At 35.4% G+C, this 19,130-nt stretch overlaps 1 protein-coding gene, 1 non-coding gene and 1 pseudogene across 24 annotated transcripts in view; 2 read left to right on the forward strand and 1 right to left on the reverse strand.

Moving 5' to 3' along the window:
• The window catches only part of Stxbp5l (syntaxin binding protein 5L), a 588,968-nt gene that overhangs the window by 246,620 nt on the left and 323,218 nt on the right, over window positions 1–19,130 (forward strand). The window lies entirely within an intron of this gene.
• On the forward strand, window positions 1,623–15,538 carry LOC147830475 (MAP/microtubule affinity-regulating kinase 3 pseudogene; annotated as a pseudogene). Its single transcript, XR_015452961.1, has one exon. The product of XR_015452961.1 is annotated as an MAP/microtubule affinity-regulating kinase 3 pseudogene (transcript).
• On the reverse strand, window positions 7,566–7,705 carry LOC147830476 (small Cajal body-specific RNA 17). Its single transcript, XR_015439399.1, has one exon.

Consider the following 19,130-nt stretch of genomic DNA (forward strand, 5'->3'; position numbering starts at 1 on the left):
TCCAGAAGTCCGAGGCAAGAGGATCGCGGTGTGAGCCCAGCCTGGTCAACTTAGAGGTTTAACAAAACCCTGTCTCAAAAATAAATGAAATAAAATAGGCTAGGCTTGTAGCTCAGTGTAAAATGAGGCCTTAGTTTCAATTGCCAATAATGGGAAAAGAAAAATGAAGGGAAGTGGGAGGGAGAGGGAGAGGAAAGAAAGAGAAGAGCGGGTAAGGAGAAAAGAAAAAGCAACCATTATAATCTGCCTTCAGTCTTTTAAAAATTTATAAAATTGTATTTAATTAGTACATGTTTGCAGTTCATGCAGTTTACAATTGCCTTGCATGTACATACCACAACTTGTTTCTTTTTTAATCCTCTTCTATTCTATCCCATTTTTCATTCTTCTTGATATTATTAATCTTAGCTTGTTATGGCATATAGTAATTACATTAATTGAGGTTATTAGGTTACTGTAATTGACATATCTTTATCCTACTTATTCATGAATCCCTTTTATTTTCAAAGTTCTTTCTTTGATTTTTGGGACTGGGCAGTTTATGACAATAAATTCCTTTCTGTAACTAAATTAGCTTGAGTTTTTTCCGTTGCTTTCAACCCAAGAAGTCTGGCTCATGTGTCCTCCAGTGTTAAAATTTCTTGTAGCAATTTAATAGGAAATTTGGGTAAATTGAACTCAAAAGTTTTGATCCTGAAATTTTATATAACCATCATTTAAATTTTTTTGTTTTTATTGGTATGTGTTAGTACAATATGATTACATTGATCATAGAGAGTTGGTACATGTTAGTACAAAATGATTGCATTGATCATAGAGAGTTGGTACATGTATATAACAATCTGATTCTTCTTTTCTTCCCCTCCCTTCCCCTTCCCCCCTCATATCCCCTCCCTCCATCTCTCTATGCTGTCAGTATATTTATGATGAACTTGACAATGGTAGATTCTAGAATAAGTATCCTAGAAGTAAAGAGACTGCTCATTTGCCTTCAACATCCAAGTTACCTAGATGGATAACTTAAACTGGGCAAGCATCTTTTCCTATAGAAGGCTTTTATGGGTTTTTGGATGTACTTTTCCCTTTCTACTTTCAACTCTGTCTTTTCCTCTCATTCTCTTCTCTCCACTTCCCTTCCCTCCCTTTTCCTCCCTTCCCTTCAACTTCCTTACCCTTCCCCATCCTAATCCTGCCAGTGATAGCAAGAGATACTTATCAGTTTTGTTACTTAGAGTAAATGTAGACACTTATCTTTATTGTCTTAAAATATCCAAAGAGGACTACCATGGAGACATCTAAAATAATGATCAAGAAACTGACAAATATGTTCCACCCTTCAGGTGGAGTCAGGCTACAAGATGACACCTCCTCTGGAGCACATAGAAAATTAATGGTTTCCTCCATGGAAGAAGAAATTCAAATAGGAAAATAGAGACTGTGAACACTCCTTAAGGGGAACTATGCAAAAGACAAATTAGCCAGACATGTAATTGCAGGCACTGAAGTTGCTGTAAGAATAATTGACAAAACTTTGATGACTCCATTGACTCTAGAAGCTGCATGGAAGAAGTAAAAATAAGGAAGATTTAAAAAATCATACAAATATAGTACAGTTGTTTGAAGTCACCAAAAATAAAAAACCACTCTAATAATGGAATGTGCAAAAGATGTAAAATGTTTGGTTACCAATGGAAAAATGGATGAAAAAGAAGTAAGAGCTAATTTTCGACAGATCCTCTCTGCAGTAAAATACTGCCACAATAAAGGGATAGCCCACACTGATAATAGATTGTTAGCTGAGGATATAAACATTAAAATAGCAAATTTTAATTTTAGTACTGAATTTACAGGAAACTATACACATACTGTGGCTGTCTTGCATATGCAGCCCCAGAGATCCTCTTGGGCAAGGAGTACCAGGGGCTGGAAATTGATGCCTGGAGTCTCGGCATGGTTTTATATAATCTAGTTAGTGGGTCGCTCCCCTTTGATGGACAAAATCTAAAGCAAGTGAGAGAAAGAGTGTTCACAGAGAGATATAGAATCCTTTTCTATCCACCAACAGATGGTGAAAAGTTTCTTAAACAGTTACTTGTCATAAACCAGAAGTGTGGCACTGTAGGTCAGATCATGTTGAAGTGGATAAATGAAGGGCATGAGGGAGATGAACTTCGACCATTCATTGAACAAAACTAAACATTCAAGACCAGAAGTGAATAAATATGAAAATTTCCATGGGATTCTCACAAAATGAAATTCATGAATCCCTTTTAGAAAGGAAATATGATGAAAAGTTGCCTACATTTTTTGCTGGGAAGAAAATCTGTGCTGGACTCTCATCACTCCAGTGCTAGCAGGCTCCTTTCACTTGTGAAGGTATGACCATGTAGTGACCTTAGTAAAAGCACTGGCTCATCTCCTGGCCACAAAGTACAGGGAAGCATGTCTTGCAGCAAGACTCAGAGACCACACACTGACCATGCTGGACCAGCTATTCCTTCAGCTGTTTCCCATCTGAAGAAGAGTCAGAGGAGCACTGCAAATAGTGACCTCAAGGAAATGAAGTTCTAAATCTGCAAGAAGACCTGTCAAGGGCAAGAAAATTGTTATAACCAGTTCCATACTTGGGGACCCAAGTAATCCTGACAAAGTAGATATTTTGGTTGCTAGCAAAGGTCTGCCATGCCCTATAGTGACCTGACAGCACAGCATTGGTTGGAACAATGGGACGAAACCCTTTCGTGATGAGAAACCTACTATAGACAGGTGCTTGGTGATTCATAATGTGAAAGACAGGAGCACCATTTCTGATAGGAGAACACCAGTTGCTTCAACTCACATTATTAAGAGTGCAACCACCCAGGCTGGCATCCACTTAGCAAGAGGCAGTACCAATGGTAGCACTTTGTACTACCAGCCCCAGGAGGTAGGAACTGCAACATACAGTGGCCCACCTCTTATCACCTAGCCTTTCCCAAGAAGATGTACCACTGTTCCAGACTCAGTGTCAAGGTTCCACTGATCTTTTCAGTAAATTAACTTCAAGAATCATAAGGTCTCATGATGTATCTGCCAAACAAGAGTATGAAAAGAAAGAAGCAAAACCTCGGGCCCTCCACTTCAGTTGGAGAATGAAAACCACTAGTTCCATGAATTCTGTGAATATGCTGAGGGAGATCCAAAGAATCTTGGATGCAAATAACTTCAACTATAAGCAGAGGGAGCACTTCTGTCTCTTCTGCATCAAAGGTGACAGACCTGGCAAGAAACCTGTGCAATGGGAGATGGAAGTTTGTAGACTGCCAACACTGTCTCCGAATGAGGCCTGTTTTAAGTGAAAAGCAAGCACATCTGCAGCATTCAGAGTTTCCTATTCTAGGCCCTTGGTGTAAAAAAGATTCATCTTGTGATCTCTCATGGCATCTAGGTCAGGCTGGCATGGGATAGATGTTTTGTAAATGTTAGGACTTTAATGGACTTGAATAACTTTCCAGTGAGTGGTAAGTTAAACAGTAGATGTGGTGGAAGCCAGGGTGACACATGTATCGCAGTCACCACCTATGGTCTGGAACTGCTGTAGAAGTCTAATGCCTCAGCTGTCAAGCATGGGGATTGGCAGGTGCACTCAGGTACCTAGCAAGCATTGGCCCTAGGTCTACACCCACAGGAACAGGGCACAAGCCAGGGGATCTGACCCACTACAATGCTGACAGAGACAGCTCTTTTTGTCCAATAAGTGTTTTTAAGGTGTATTTCTGTAACCTTTCACTGATCAGGCAATACTGAAGCTGAAGAAAATGGGCCATCTCACTTGGCAGGTGGGGGATACTCACCAGTGTTCAGGAGTTGCTCAGAAGTCCAGCCGCTAGTTATTAAAAACCATTAATCAGCAGCCAAGATTAATGCCTTTGGAAGAAGACTGGTAAGAACAAGAAGGAGCATGAAGATGCCAAATTTTACTGGTAATGAGAATAACAGGGCTGAGCTAACAGGTATTTACTGATTAGAGATGCTCACTACTTCCTATCTGAGTCTGGCTTGTTTTTAGAAGTGTGGGTAAGTCTGGACATAAGATGGCCTTTGCTGTGGGCAAGAAGGCAGAGGCTGGAAACAGATCAGATGAGGGTTTTCTCTGGTGTGTTTTTTTTTTTCCTTTCCTCCCATGCCAGTTGTTTTCATTGGTTGCGAATAACTTTTAAACTTTTTCTGTATTTTAATATCCATTTAGACAGGCTGTTACAGAGTTGTTATTAGCTGCTATTGAAACAAAAGTTTCTGTGGGGAATCAAACATAACTGTGGCCCAGGTAAATGATATATGTACATTAATTCATATTCTGAAGCAACCAGAACTTCATAAACTATCTTTCATTTTATATATTTGAGGCTGGATTTTTAGGCACCTACAAGTTTGTAATGACTTATCTTCCTTATAAGTTATTCTAATTTTTAAATAAGGTTGTAGGTTTTCTTTATTCTTTTATAATCATTTTGCCTTAGTGTTTTTTTTCTGATGCTAGTGTAGCTGTGGTGCTTTCTTTTGATTTATGGCTCTTTGGTATAACTTATTTGGCTTATTTCGAGCCTGTCTATATCCTCATATTTTAAATATGTGTAGAGTAAATAGCATGTAGCTGATTTTTTAAAATTATAAATTGACATTTATCAATAATTGATAATTTCATTACATTGACCATTATTACTCATACATAAGAATCCTTCCTATCATTTTATTTTTGAGCTAATAGACTACTTATGTTTTTCTCCCCTTCTAACTTCATTTGAACTGAGTTTTAGGTTCATTTTTCCTTCTACAGGCTTGGGAGTCATACATTTTATTTCCTTTAAATATTATCCTTAGCATTTTAATATACACATGGGACCAAAAAATTTATTTCTTCCTATTTGAAAAATACAAAGTGAGTAGAAATTTCTAATTTCAGTAACTTCTATCATTTTTTTTTATTAGTACATGTTTACAATTCGTGGATTTTACAGTCATCTTGGGGGGTGGTTACATGTACATATTACAGCTTCTTTTTATTAACCCCTTCCCCTTCTGTTCTATGATAGATAAGGCTCTAGTTTCATTCTTAGAAGATAAGTCTCATCATCTTAGAGATAAGGCTCTACTTTCATTCTTCTGCAAACAGAGACCCAGTTTTTCCAATAACATTTGTTGAATAGACTATTTTGGCTACAACATATGCTTTTGGCCCCTTTGTCAAAAATCAAATAGTTGAATGTCTGTGGAGGTTTCTATATCCTTTGTTCTGTCCCATTGGTCTGTGTGTCTGTTGTTGTTCCAGTACTGTGCCATTTTTATCACTATTGCTTTGTAGTGTAGCTTGGAGGTGGTATTGCTGTGCAGCCTTCTTTGCTCTTATTGCCCAAAATTACTTTTGCTATTCTGAGTCTCTTCTGGCTCCATATGAAATTTAGGATTGTTTTCTCTAGATCTATAAAGTAGGCTGGTGGTATTTTGATTGGGATTGCATTGAATCTGTATAACAGTTTTGAGCAATATGCATATTGATTTCTATAGTGATTGTATTAATTTATATTACCTCCAATAGTGTGTAGAGTTGTTTTTTTGCATTGACAGCTAGTTTTTATAAATGTGACATATGCAGTAGGACTAGTGAATTGTCATTATGTGCCATTGGTTGCACATCTTTCATTGTCAACTGAGACTTCTGATTGAAGGCAACTTTATATGTTATATCATGATGATAAATCACTATTTGTCTAATACCAAGGAAAACCCATACTCGGAATTAAGTAACAATCCTAGTAAATAAAATCTGTTCTCTTCCCTAGGATGGAATGGGTTTCCTATGGTTTTTTATATAATTAAATTTCTACTAATTTTATGGTCTTATTGAGAGATGATACAGTATTGATGGCTTAGCATTGGTCTGTGCATCGGACAACTCGGACATTCAGCAAAGATAAGCTTTAGATCAGCTGTAATGACAGGGACCCCACAATATTGGGTTAGTGCATAGCCTCCTTTTTTGCCACCCAGTTGTTCTATTTCCCATTATGAAAGCAGAGGAGTGGCTGAGGACAGAGAATGATTTACCATAAAATAATCATTCTACCTCTGTATTTTCAGTGTCTCTTCACTGGTAGATGCACTACAGAAAGTATTGGCCTGAGAAAAATCCATATATCTTATATGCACTTTCATAAGTTCACCCACATGCTTTTCCCTCCAAGATCTCTTTGTCTTTCATTTTCCACCTTATCTTTTTATAGGCTCCTGAGCAACCAGTCAGGCCATTTGTTACTTTGAAACAGTCTGTATTTATCCTTCTTCAGCCTACTTTTCTGGCCATTCCCAGTTTATGACTAAGTGTACTGCTTGAAGCCTTCCTTACTAGTTGGAATTCCTTTCATTATTGTTTTATTAGGGCTTTGTGTGTGTGTGTGTTGCAGCACTTCATTTATACTCTGTACTACTTTATAGAACTGACATATCCATTTACAAGGCTCATTTTATTCCTCCTTTTGGTGTGGCCTCAAGGAAGCACCACCTGCTTACAGTTGTGAGCTTTGGGAGTAAAATGGTTAGATTAGAAGAAAATGAAATGAAATGTATATCCTTGGGCTTTATTCTCAACGTTCCATTTCCATCATGTTTTTGGTATTGTACCAAGTCTTTATTTTTTGGTAGGTCAAAATATATAAAGTCACTTGATGTCCCATGGTCATCTACTCAGTGTTTGATAAGTCCTAGTATCATGTCTGGTTACTTTTTGAATAGTAAATAGTTCTGTATGCAGACAGCAAGGTCTTGTTCAGGAACTTAGGTGGCAACTACTCCTTAGGAATGGGATGTTTTCAACAGAGCAGTAATTGTGAACCTCATGATAGAGACTGTGTTGACATATTCTAGCAAAGGTGCCACATCTGACATCACAAATGTGATTGAAATATTATTTAGTTAAGTTTCTAGGAATCAGCATCATCTCTTATGATTCACTTGATTTTTAAGTGGTCAAATCTATTGGTAAAATGAGGGTATTGATATATTTATATATTAGCTGTGGTTCTTAGTTTTTCATAACTGAACTGACTGATTAATTAGAAAACATTTATTAAAGTGATACTATGTCACTCAATGAAAAAATGGAAAAAATGGTTCCAGGCAAGCTTCAAAAGCCACATTGCAAACCCAAGGTTGATTATACTGGTGCTCTTAAAGTGACATCTCTATTTGTATGTCAGAAGAATTTAGGGAGCTGAAAGTCTGAATGATAAGCAGCGACCAGCTCATTAAAGACTCCATAAACTATGTGACTAAGACCACATAAGGAATTTGGATATTCTCATGGAAGTGAACTTATAAACAGGAATAACATTGTAAGAATTTCATGTAGAAAATTGACTCAGGATGCATTGTGGAGAATAGATTGGAAAAAAGATATATTAATCAGGGCTTTCCAGAGAAACACAAGCAATAGGATGTATATGTATGCATGTATATGTATTGATTATCCATCTATTACAGCAACAGAGGCCTCCTTCCTTTCAGCCTAGCCTTCATGCCTAATTTCCCTCTGCCAGGCCCCCTGACCTTACTTCACCTACCACATTTTCATAAACCTCTCAGGCTCCAGACAAGCAGTGCTGCCCACAGTGGAGCCTGATTAAGGAAAATACTGAGGGCTTACTGGCGACTATACTGAGGACCTACTATACTCACTATCCTTCTAAACTCTCTACACACTTTCTGTGGTGCCCCAGCCAACTGGAAACCCTATTTATCTATTAATCAACTATCTAGATTTTTATTGGTGGTACTGAGAATTGAACCTAGGGCCTTCATACTGAACTACATCCCAGATATAGGGTCTCACTAAGTTGCTAGGTTGCCTAGGCTTGGCTAGAAATTGTAACTCTTCTGCCTCAGTCTCCCAGAGTCTTGGGATTACATGTGTGTGCCACCATGCCTCAGTTTATTCACATGATTGTAGGGGCTGGAAAATCCAGAAATCACGGTATAAAAGAGTTGACCCAAGAAAAGCAATCTGAAGCCAGAATTTCTGCATTGTCCAGGACCTTAAATCTTTTCTCTAAGGCTTTCAGTGGATTATATGAGGCTGATCCACATTATAGAAGTAACCTACTGTACTCCTAGTTTAATGATTTAGATACTAATCACATCTAAAACGTGCTGTCCTAACAATAGGTAGACTGATGTTTGAGGAAAATCTAGATACGATGACTTATCTAAATTGATACCTAAAATTAACCATCCACACAAGGAAACCAATGAAGACTAGGTTGCAGTGTGAAATGATAGTAGCATAAAAATGGACAAAAAGAGATGCATTCAAGTAATATTTGAGGAGAATTGACTAATATGACATGTTAGTATTTAAGTAGAATCAAAGATAACAGTCAAGCCTGACCATCTTGGTGGATGATACTGCCTCTCACTGAGACAGGACACAGAGAAAGCAAACAGGATTTGGTGGGGATTGTCACTTTAGTTTGATACATGCTACTTGTAAGATTTTTGTGGTAAATGCAAATGCAGTGATTTACAAGGCAATTCAATATATTTTCTGAAACATGGAAGATAATTTTATGCTATAGATAAAAATTGGGTAATTATCAACATATAATGGTAATTGAAGCCTAAAATGACCCTGGAAGAGTGAATAAGGTATAAAAAGAAGTATGTCTAGGAATGAACCTAGGAAAACCTAAAAGAAGCAGAGACAAGTAGAGATGGGAGAGTATAGTTGTTATAAAAACGCGGGGAAGAATGGTACTCAAGAAAGGTTTGATCATAAAGTGAAATACTGCAATAGTAGTTTGAGTCCAAGAAAGATTGAAAAGTGATGTTAATTTAGCTACTAGAAGGTTACTGGTGACCTTATTAACCACTAGATAATGAATTCATGTGATTTTTTGAAGAATATTTACCCACTTGGTGTTAAATTTACTCACTTTCTTTGTTGCTGGGTCAAAATCCTTGGCATTTTTATCTTTAAAGGAAGAAAAAATTTCAGAAGTTTCAGTCTATAGTTGGCCAGCTCCAGGTAGAAGTGGAAGGGACTGGGTTGAAAGTTGTTCACATCAGGAAGCAGGGAGATATACCTTTCCAGGTCACACCCTAGAGACCCAGCTCCCAATAGCAAGTCAGCTATATTGACTCCCACTCCCTCACATATGAGTGCATGAGGGCTTTGGGGGACATTCTCATTCTAATACAATATATTGCCAAGTACTTTATACTTGTCATTCTAACTTGAACATTAATTATTATACTTTCATGTAACTAAAATTTTTTTTTTTTTGGTACTGGGGATTGAACTTGGGTCCTTAGCTTGTGAGGCAGGCGGTGGAACCACTGAGCTAAATCCTCGGCCCAATGTAACTAAAACTTTAATAGTTGGAGATAAATTGTAGATGTTTATGTAAAGTTCTGCACTTTGAATCTCATGAAAATTTGTTAACATATGTGAATTAAAAGTTATCATTGAAATATATAAAGCAGATTGTGAAAATAATTAAAATGAATAACAAATTATTGCTTTAAGACATAAGATCTTGAAATATTTTCTCATTAAAAAGAATATTTTTTTCATGCCATTTCTGTGTTTCTAAAACTTGATTCTAGGCAAGTCTTTCAGTGAATGCTAAAATAACACTAGGAAATTTAGTTTTGGATATTACATAAAAATGAGCACCTATAAAATGCCACTTTCTATTTAGGTAGCAAATGAAGGCTAGTGGTGTGGGCAAAGGCAAAATAATAATTGTTTTGCTCTTAAATTTTTACTAAATGATACTGTTATACAGCATACCTCTTATATTTCCCCATTACCCCTTTTTAAGGTAATGTGCACACTTTTTTGGACAAGATTTTTGAGTAGTCAGGCTCTTCCTTGTAGCTATACATTACTCAAGTGGGAGACTAATTTAGTTACTTTTCTCATTGCTGAGATAAAATACTTGACACCCAAAGTTAAAGAAAGGAAGAGAGGTTTGTTGTAGATCACAGTTTGTAGAGGTTTCAGTCCATAGTAAGCTGGCTCTAAGGAAGGGTGGCATTTCAGGGGGGCATCACAGAGGAGAAACAATTCATGGCAGGTAGAAGGCAGCAAGCAGCAAGACAGAAGCCTCTCCTTTTTATTCCTTCCAGGCTACCTGCTTTTTGAGTGGTGGCTCCCACACCCAGACTGGGCTTTCCCATTATCCACACTGAAAACTATACTTAGCCAATCAGTGGACTAATTTAGTAATCACACACCCTTAACCCTAGCATTGCACAACTTAATCCCAGTCACCTCTGAAATGCTCCACCCATGAGTGCTTAAGGCTTGTGTGGGCGGCGGGGGGGGGGGGGGGGGAATCTTGATAAAAGCCCTAACAGAGACTGAATTTCATAACTCCAGAAAAGTAATTTGTAGGCCTAATGTTGAAAATACTTAATATTTCCTACAGTTTGTGGACAGTTCACATTTTTGTCAGCTAATAGGGAGATTGTCACTCAGCAGCAGAGTGGATTTACTTTATGTAAGGTTAAATTGATTATATGGTCACCTGTCTCATCCAAACTTCAATTCTGACATTGAAACTGATGACATCTCATATATCACGCAGGACATGAAAATATTTATTTCTTACAAATTTTAGAGAATAAGACAAATCTTTCAAGCAGGTCCAAGATGGCTTCAGAGAACGAAAAGAGATGGGTATAAGTTTTACTGTGGTTGTAGGTGGGACTATTGTAAGAGTTCCTCTGCCAAAGCAAGCTCTTACATGATTTGAATTTACTGATGGGACCAAACAACAAATAAGCCAGGTTTTTTATTAGTTTGTTCTGATTTGGGCACATAGAAAATAGGAAGATAGAGTGAGGTTTAAAAGTTCTTAATGATCAGAACTTAAAAATTGTATTCAGAATTCTCATTACATTGGCTTCTTTCTCTATATCTAAAAAGAAGCATCAATCTGTGCAGATGAAAGCAATTGTTCAGAATAAAAATTTCCTCCTTGGGGATAGCTTATGCATCTCCACATTTTGATTTAATGGAACAATTTTTCAGCTGCTAACTTTGTTGAAAGTAGGGCTATTAGGATTTTATTTTAAGTTTAATGAATCTAGATCCATTCACGGAAGATTGCCATATTAATGCCAAATCATTTATGAATATGGCACATACGTCTATTTGGGTTCTTTTTAATGTATCTTTATAATATTTTATTGCTTTTAATAAAAAGATCATAAAATATCTTTTATTAAACTTATTCAAAAGTAATTTCACTGCTATTATAAGTGCAGTTTAAAAAATATAACTATTCTTTCTAGTAGAAAAAATAATATATTTTAAAGTTTCTATCTTGCATTTTGCAACCTTATCTAATTCACTTATTTATTTGTGATGCCTTTGTTTTAGTACCAAGAAGTACTGTCTTCATAGAACAAGTCTGAAAGTATTCATTCTGCTCAATTTTCCCCAAGAATTTGGTAAAATTGATAATTTTTAAAATATAAATGCTTTATAAATTTCACCACTAATTTTCTTCTAGGACTGGAGTTTTTTTTGAAGAAAGGATTTTAAATGAGTATACGCTCAGATTTACCTTGTTGTGCTGTATTAGCTGCAGCCCGTACTTTTGATATATTTTCATTATTCTATTAAAAGTGTATCCTAAGTACTCTTATTGTTTATTTTTTTACTAGTCCTTATTTAGTAGTTGTAACTTAATGTAAAACATTAGAAGAATTTTCTGGTTGTTACCAATTTCTAACATTGATATCTCTGACAATCAGAGAACACACTTTTTAGATTTACAGTACTTTTAAATGTTTTGAAGCTTTTTCTTATACCCCTAAGTATTCCTTTCTTAGTAATTGTTCCTATAATACTTCAGGAGAATATGTATTTTGTTATTTTTGAGTTGTATGTTCTATAAATGTTAATTAGATCAAGTTGACTGATAGTGTGTTATATGAGTCTTCATTATTACTGTTTTCTGTCTTCTATCAGTTATGAGAGGTATAGAAAATTCCACTATTTTTATTTTTCAGTACTGGGTTCTGAACCCAGAGGGTTCTCACTGAGCTACATTCCTAAAGCTTTTCAAAATTTTCTTGAGTACAAAGGAGGTGAGCGGCTCCCAGCACACAAGAGGAGGCCTTTGGGCCACCGTACCACACCTGCCAGCACACAGGAGGTGAGCCACTCCCAGTGCATAAGAGGAGGCCTCCGGGCTGCCGTACCACCACCACCAGCACACAGGAGGTAAGTCATGCAGGCACCAGCAGCACCCTCCCCCACTGTTGAAATGAGAAGACACATAAACAAGTCTCAAAACCAGACTTCCAGATCACCTACAGCAACTCCAAAGGGAAACAAGATGGAACAATCTGATACTCAACCACCTGGACTCCCTGAACTGGCAATAAAAGAGGATCTGGAAAAAATCAAATCAGAAATAATTTCTCAGATAACAGCAGAGATGGTGTTCATAGTGCAAAACATGATTAAGAAATCTAGAGAGGAGCTAAGGAACATGATGGAATTCCAATATAGGAAACAAATGGAATCCATAAAACAGATGCAAACAGATTTCCAGGAGATGAAAAACTCCATTGAAAGTCTACACAGCAGAATGAGCCAATGTGAAGACAGAATTTCACATATAGAAGATAAGATTGCAAGTAGTGACCAGGAAAAGAAAAATTGTTTCAAAATTATAAGGGAACATGAGAAATCAATCCAGCAGCTGCTAGACAATGCAAAAAAGAATAACATAAGACTGATTGGACTCAATGAAGAAACATCGAAGAGAGTACAGGTGACATAAAGAAACTTCACAGAAGTGATGGCAGAAAACTTCCCAAGGAGGGGAAAAGAACTTGACATACAGATAAGCAAGGCATATAGGACTCCAACTAGCTTTGATCAAAAAAAAAAAATCTACACTTAGGCATATAATTGTTAAGATTCCAGAAACCCAATAGAAGAACAAAATTCTACAAGCAGTGAGAGAAAAGAAACAAATCACATACAAAGGAAAGCTCATCAGAATCACAGCAGACTTCTCAGTGCAAACCCTCAAGGCAAGAAGAGCTTGGAGTGATGTATTGCAAGCCCTAAAAGAAAACAGCCTCCAACCCAGATTGATGTACCCTGCAAAACTCTTTCAAAATTGATGGAGAAATAAGATACTTTCATGACAAAGAGTACCTTAGGAACTTCATGAATACCAAACCAGCACTCCAAAAAATTTTACACAGTATCCTAGGAAAAGATGAAGATCAGAACCCCAGGAAGCCCAGCAGGATGAATCCATTGGGCGTGACAAGAAATTAAACACAAAGTGGTGAATCCAACAAACAGAAAAAGTCATAACAATGATAAGTCAATATGTATCAGTTATAATCATCAATGTTAATGGTCTCAACTCACCAATCAAAAGAAATAGACTGACAGAATGGGTCAAGAAACAAGACCCAACAATATGCTGCATATAAGAAACACATTTAATCCAAAAAGAAACTCATAGTCTGAAAGTTAAAGGGTGGAAAACAATACTCCATGTGACAGGAAACCCCCACAAAAGCAGGATTAGCTATCCTCTTTGCAGATCAAGTGGATTTCAAATGAAAATCTGAAACAGTCTGGTCCCAAGAATGTCAAATAAGGGATACTCAACTTGTATGTACAAATCTATTGTGAACATGTGTTTTCATTCCTCTCAAGTAAAAACTTAAGAACAGAACAGTTGGTTCTTAACAATAATACAAGAAATTTCTATATTGTTTTCCAAAATAGTTTTATCATTTTACATTCACATTAGCAGTATTAGAAAGTTCTAACTGGTTCACACCTAAGGTGACATTTGTTCTTTTAAAACTTTTAACTTCATCTCCCTAATGAGTGTATAACCCAATCTTCTAATTGTTCTGATTAGTATTTGTCCGATTCTAGTGTTGCACACCTTTCCTTGTGCTGTACTGGCTGTTTATCATCTTCTTGTGTCTACTTTTTAATTGGGTTGTCTGTTAATGAGCTGTAAGAGTTCTTTATATATTCTGGTCATAGGTTATATGCATTATAAATATGGTCTGTTTAAGGACTACTTTTCATTTTCTTAACAATGTCATTTAAAGTTCTAAATTTTGATGGACTCTCATTTATCAATTTTTTTCTTTTATACATCATGTTTTTTGTACCCTAGGAGATTCTCACGTACCCTAAATTCATAAATATTTTCCCTTATAATTTCTTCTTAAAGTTTTATAGTTTTAGTCCTTCATATTTAAGTTCATAGATCCTTTCAAGTTATTTTTATGTATGGAAATAAAGGGTTGAGGTTAATTTTTTATATATGGATACCAGGTGTTCTAGTGCCACTTGCTGAAAACACTATCTTTTCCTCTGCTCTTGAATTGAGTTTATGTTGTATGAAATGTTAATGTTAAATAATCTTTCAAAACTCATTGGACCATATATGTGTGGTTCTATTTCTAGATTCTCTGTTTTATTCCAGTGATCTATATCTCTTTCCTTACACCAACACTGCCTTGATTACTGTAGCTTTAGAGGAAGTCTTAAAATTAGGTACTAAATGCCTTCCAACACTGGGTTTTTTTCCTTTTTCCTTTTCTAGGTCCTTTGTACTCCTACATAACTTTTAAATCTCAATATCCAATTCTTCATTTATAGCAAGTATACATAGATCTGAATTTTTATATATATACCTTGTGTTTTCTAATCCTGCTAAATTCAAATACAAGTTCTAGGACCTCTTAGAGATATTTTCTCTGTAGATGATCATTTCATCTACATATAAAGATTTTACTTCTACCTTGCCAATCCTATCCTAATTGTGTCATTTTATTGCCAGACTATTTTGGTTTATGTCTGTGTTTCAAATTTTAATGGACAGATGAAGAGTAGGCATATCTGCCCTTGTTCCCCACCTTAGAGAGAAAGCATTGTATCTTCTCCATTCATATGAGGTGTTTTTGCTGGAAGTATGGAGTATCTGTCTTTGATGTGTTGAGAAGATTCTGTTCTACTTCTAGTCTCCTGATAGATTTTACCATGAACAGCTGTAGAATTTAGTCCAATACTTTTTCCCCAACTAGTTACAGGATCATATGGCTTTTTCCTTTCCTCTGTTAAAATGATGACTTCTGGTGGTGGATCTTCCAATGCTGAACCAACACTGCCATCCCTATAATAAAACCATTTTCTACATACTGCCAGATCTGACTTTTTAATAGTTTGTTTTGTTAAACAAATTTCTATCTATTTTCATACTTTTTTCTTCTATTGTCTGTCCAGTTTTTGGATTAGCACAATGTTGATTTCCTAAAATGAGGGGAGAAGTGTTCCTTTTTTTTCCCTGCTTTAAACGTTTGATAAAATTTATTAGTTAAAATGTTTATGAGCCTGCTGTTGTCATATAGGTAGGTTTTCAAGCTAGAAATATACTTTCTTTAATAGGTGCTATTCAAATTTTATATTTCCCCCAGAGTTAGTTTCATTAATTTGTCTTCCAAGGTGCTTCTTAAAAGTTGTCAAATTTATTTCAAAACAGATTTTTGTAATATGCTTTCTATATCCTTTTAAATTCTGTAAAATCTGTGGTAATGTCTCCTAGATCTTGATATTATAATTTTAAAAATGTATAATTGATATTGTGTAATAGGAAAAAAGGTCTAAAGGAACAGGGGAAGTGGGAGGGGTAGGGGAAAGGAAAGAAGGGAAAAGAAAAAATATGAGAAAAGGAAAAAAATGGAAACAAGGTCTTTGCAAATAGGAAAGGGTGGAGGGGGTGAAGGGAGGGCAGGGGAAGTGGAAAAAAATAAGAATGAAGATACTCATGTAAAGGTACAAAATCCCAATGATGAATGTAACTGTATTTTATACCTAAAATGTACCAATAAACTTAATGGGGAAAAAAATTTATTTTGAGACAGGGTCTCACAAAGTCACTACATTGCCCTGGTGGGGCTCAGGTCAAACTTTCTATTATTTTTGCATCATGTATTTTTAAGCTTTCTTATTAGGTACATAGATGTCTATGCTTTTTATGTCCTTACGATGAATTGCCTATTATTTGTGAAGTGACCATCTTAAATCTTGGTAATATACTGTGTTCTCCAGTGTAACTTGTTTGATATTATTATCTTTCTATATATGTTTTGATTAGTGTTTTACATGGAATATGATTTCCTAAGTTTTTGCTTTAAACTTATTTGTGTATATTTAAAAGGAGTTTCTATAGGCATCATATAGCTTAGCCTTGCTGTTTTCTAAATCTGATATTGACAGTAATATTTTAATTGGGATGTAAATACTATATATTTAGTATGGTATTGATGTGGTTGGGTTTAAATCTACCATCTTGCAGTTTGTTTTCTAGTTATCTTACTAGTTCTTATTTTACCCCCTCTTTTCTCTCATTTTGTGTTGCATTTTTTATGATTCTTTTTTTCATTTCTTAGGTTATTAACTATAGTTTTATTTTTAAGTAGCAATTGCCTTCTGGTTTATACTTTATAATACACATCTTTAACTTTCCACAGTTCATCTTCAATTAATTTTATACTACTTTATAGTATAAGAACTGTACCAAAGTATGTTTTCATTTCTGCTCTTACTGGGCTTTGTGTGTTGTTGACATCATTAAGCCATAAATGCATTATTATTTTTACTTATGTCATTACCTTTTAAATATAAATTTTAACATATTTTATATTTATCCATATGTTTATCATTTCTAGTGTTTTTTTCTTTGTGTACCTAGATTTATGTTTGTATAACCAGATACCATCCAATATCATTTCCTTCTAGTTAAAAGTCTTTCTTTAGCATTCTTTTTAGTGCAGGTCTTTTTGTGATGAATAAATGCCTTTATTTTACTTTCATTTTTGTAAATAAATTTTGAGCAGTATTGACATATTTTCTTCTACCCCATTTCTTCAATTCCAACTATAACAGGCCATTTGACATTGATCCACAGCTCAATAATTTACTATTTTGCCTCCTCCCAGTCTTTTTTTTTTCATTATAATTTGGATGTTTCCATTGATGTGTCCAAGTTTGCTAATCTTTCATGAATTTTTAAAAATCTTTAAATGTTCTATTTGAGATAGATAATATCTTTCATATAATAATATATCATATTATCATTTCATATTATCTTTCATATTCATATGAAAGAAATCTTTCACATATCTACTTAAATGTGCTCAGTATTTACCTTTTTCAACATATACAAAATAGGATTATAAACGTCTTAATATATTATGCTTTCTATTCTATTTCTGATTTTATCTTTATTAATTGACTTCTCATGAGTTTTTTCTTTTTGCTTACCTGCATGTTTGATTGTGATACCTTTTAAGTTTACCTTTTTGGGGTCTAGAGTTTTTTGTGATTTTATAATTATTCTTAATCTTTGCTCTGAATGTAGTTCAGTTATATGGAATAGTCTGATTTTTTTTCTTTTGTGGCCTTTTTTTAAAGCATTATAAGCAGGACAAAAGCAGCCTTTATCCAAGAGATGAATTTTTTTCAGTATGACAACAGTGATTCTTTGAGTGCTTTGCATGATGTCCTGTGAATTTTGAGAGTTTCCATTCAAAATGATAGAAAAATTTCTGGCTTTGTCTGAACATTTCTTTTTTCTTGGTTCATTTTTTAATTTATTATTTTAAAAGGAATCTGTTTTAATATTGGTTTATTCTTCAGGAAAGATCTTATTTCCTTCTTGGCTTGTTTTTTTCTTCAGTTTATAGTTTTATCGAACCTGTTCTCTGATCAGTACTTAGCTAAAGAGCCTTTCTTAGATCGCTAGAGTTCTTTTTTTGTGTTACTGTTTCTTGTTTACTATTCTGCCTCGTGAACTCTAATTGTTCTTGGCCTCCTCAGTCTTAATTCTGTTGCCTCAACTCAAGAGAACTTGGTAGATTCCTGAGTTCCCATCCCCATGCTTTGGCCTAGAAACTCTCTAGGCAGTAAGGTGGGGCAATAATATTCACTACATATTTAAAAAAAATCTCTTTCAGTAGTTACTGTCATTGCTCACCTGATATGCAATGTCTAAAAACTATAGTTCTATAAATTTTTTCTATACAGTAAAACCTTGGATTACAAGTAACTTGTTCTGTGAGTGTTCTGAAAGATGAGCAGACATTTCTAACCAATTTTAACTTGATAAATGAACCATATTTTGCAATGGGAGTAGTATGTGATGCAGAATGTCACATGATCACAACTGAGCCAGTGATTCTCTCTGCCACCCTCCTCCTTCCTCTCCTTCCCCTCCCTCCCTCTCTCTCCCCCTCTCTCCCCCTCTCTCCCTCTCTCCCTCTTTCCCTCTCTCCCTCTCTCCCTCTCTCTCTCTGATAGCGCGTGATAGTCTCCAAACAGCAGGAGGTTATGTAGGAGATCTCTTTTGCAGAGGAGGAAGAGAAGCAGGCAGAGGAATCTCTCATTTCAAATGAGATTAGGGAAATGTGTAAAATGCAGGGTATAGTGCAAAATTTTATAGAAAAGCACCACCCAAATAGGCTGTAGCAGTGCAAGCAATGAATCTGTTTAATGACACACACAAAAAAATCACATTTCTATAAAATCCTCAAAAGGAGGCAAAACCAAGTGGCATTGGATAGGTTCCTTTGAAAAGTTTCACAAAAAATATGATTCCATTGAACCAATAGATAGAAGTGATTCTGATAGTGGTAGTAAAAGTTGTCCTACACAATAAGCCTCCTTTCTTGACTCCCTCAAACCAGCCAGGAAAGTTTTCAAAAGTAAGTGCAGGTTAATTTGTTTATTTTTCTTTATGCTTTGTTTTATTATTATTTTGTATTATGCTTATGAACCTAGGTTTTACTGTACTCTTTAGTTGTTTAGGTGAAAGGGTAAAACTGATGCTGGTTTCTTCATTATCACTGGGAAGGGAAACTGTCATGAAGTTTATATCAGAAACAAATGATAATGCAGAAACACAGAAATACATATAATTTGGTACAAGATATATTAATAAATGTTGTTTTATAATGTTTTCTGATTCTCCTTCCTTCCTTCCATATTCCCTACTTTTCTTTTTCTCTTTGATATTAACTTTCTTAATATAGTG

Source organism: Heterocephalus glaber, unplaced genomic scaffold, assembly GCF_053883595.1.
Source record: "Heterocephalus glaber isolate CG9 unplaced genomic scaffold, H.glaber_assembly_v1.0 deba00000122, whole genome shotgun sequence".
NCBI lineage: Eukaryota > Metazoa > Chordata > Mammalia > Rodentia > Bathyergidae > Heterocephalus > Heterocephalus glaber.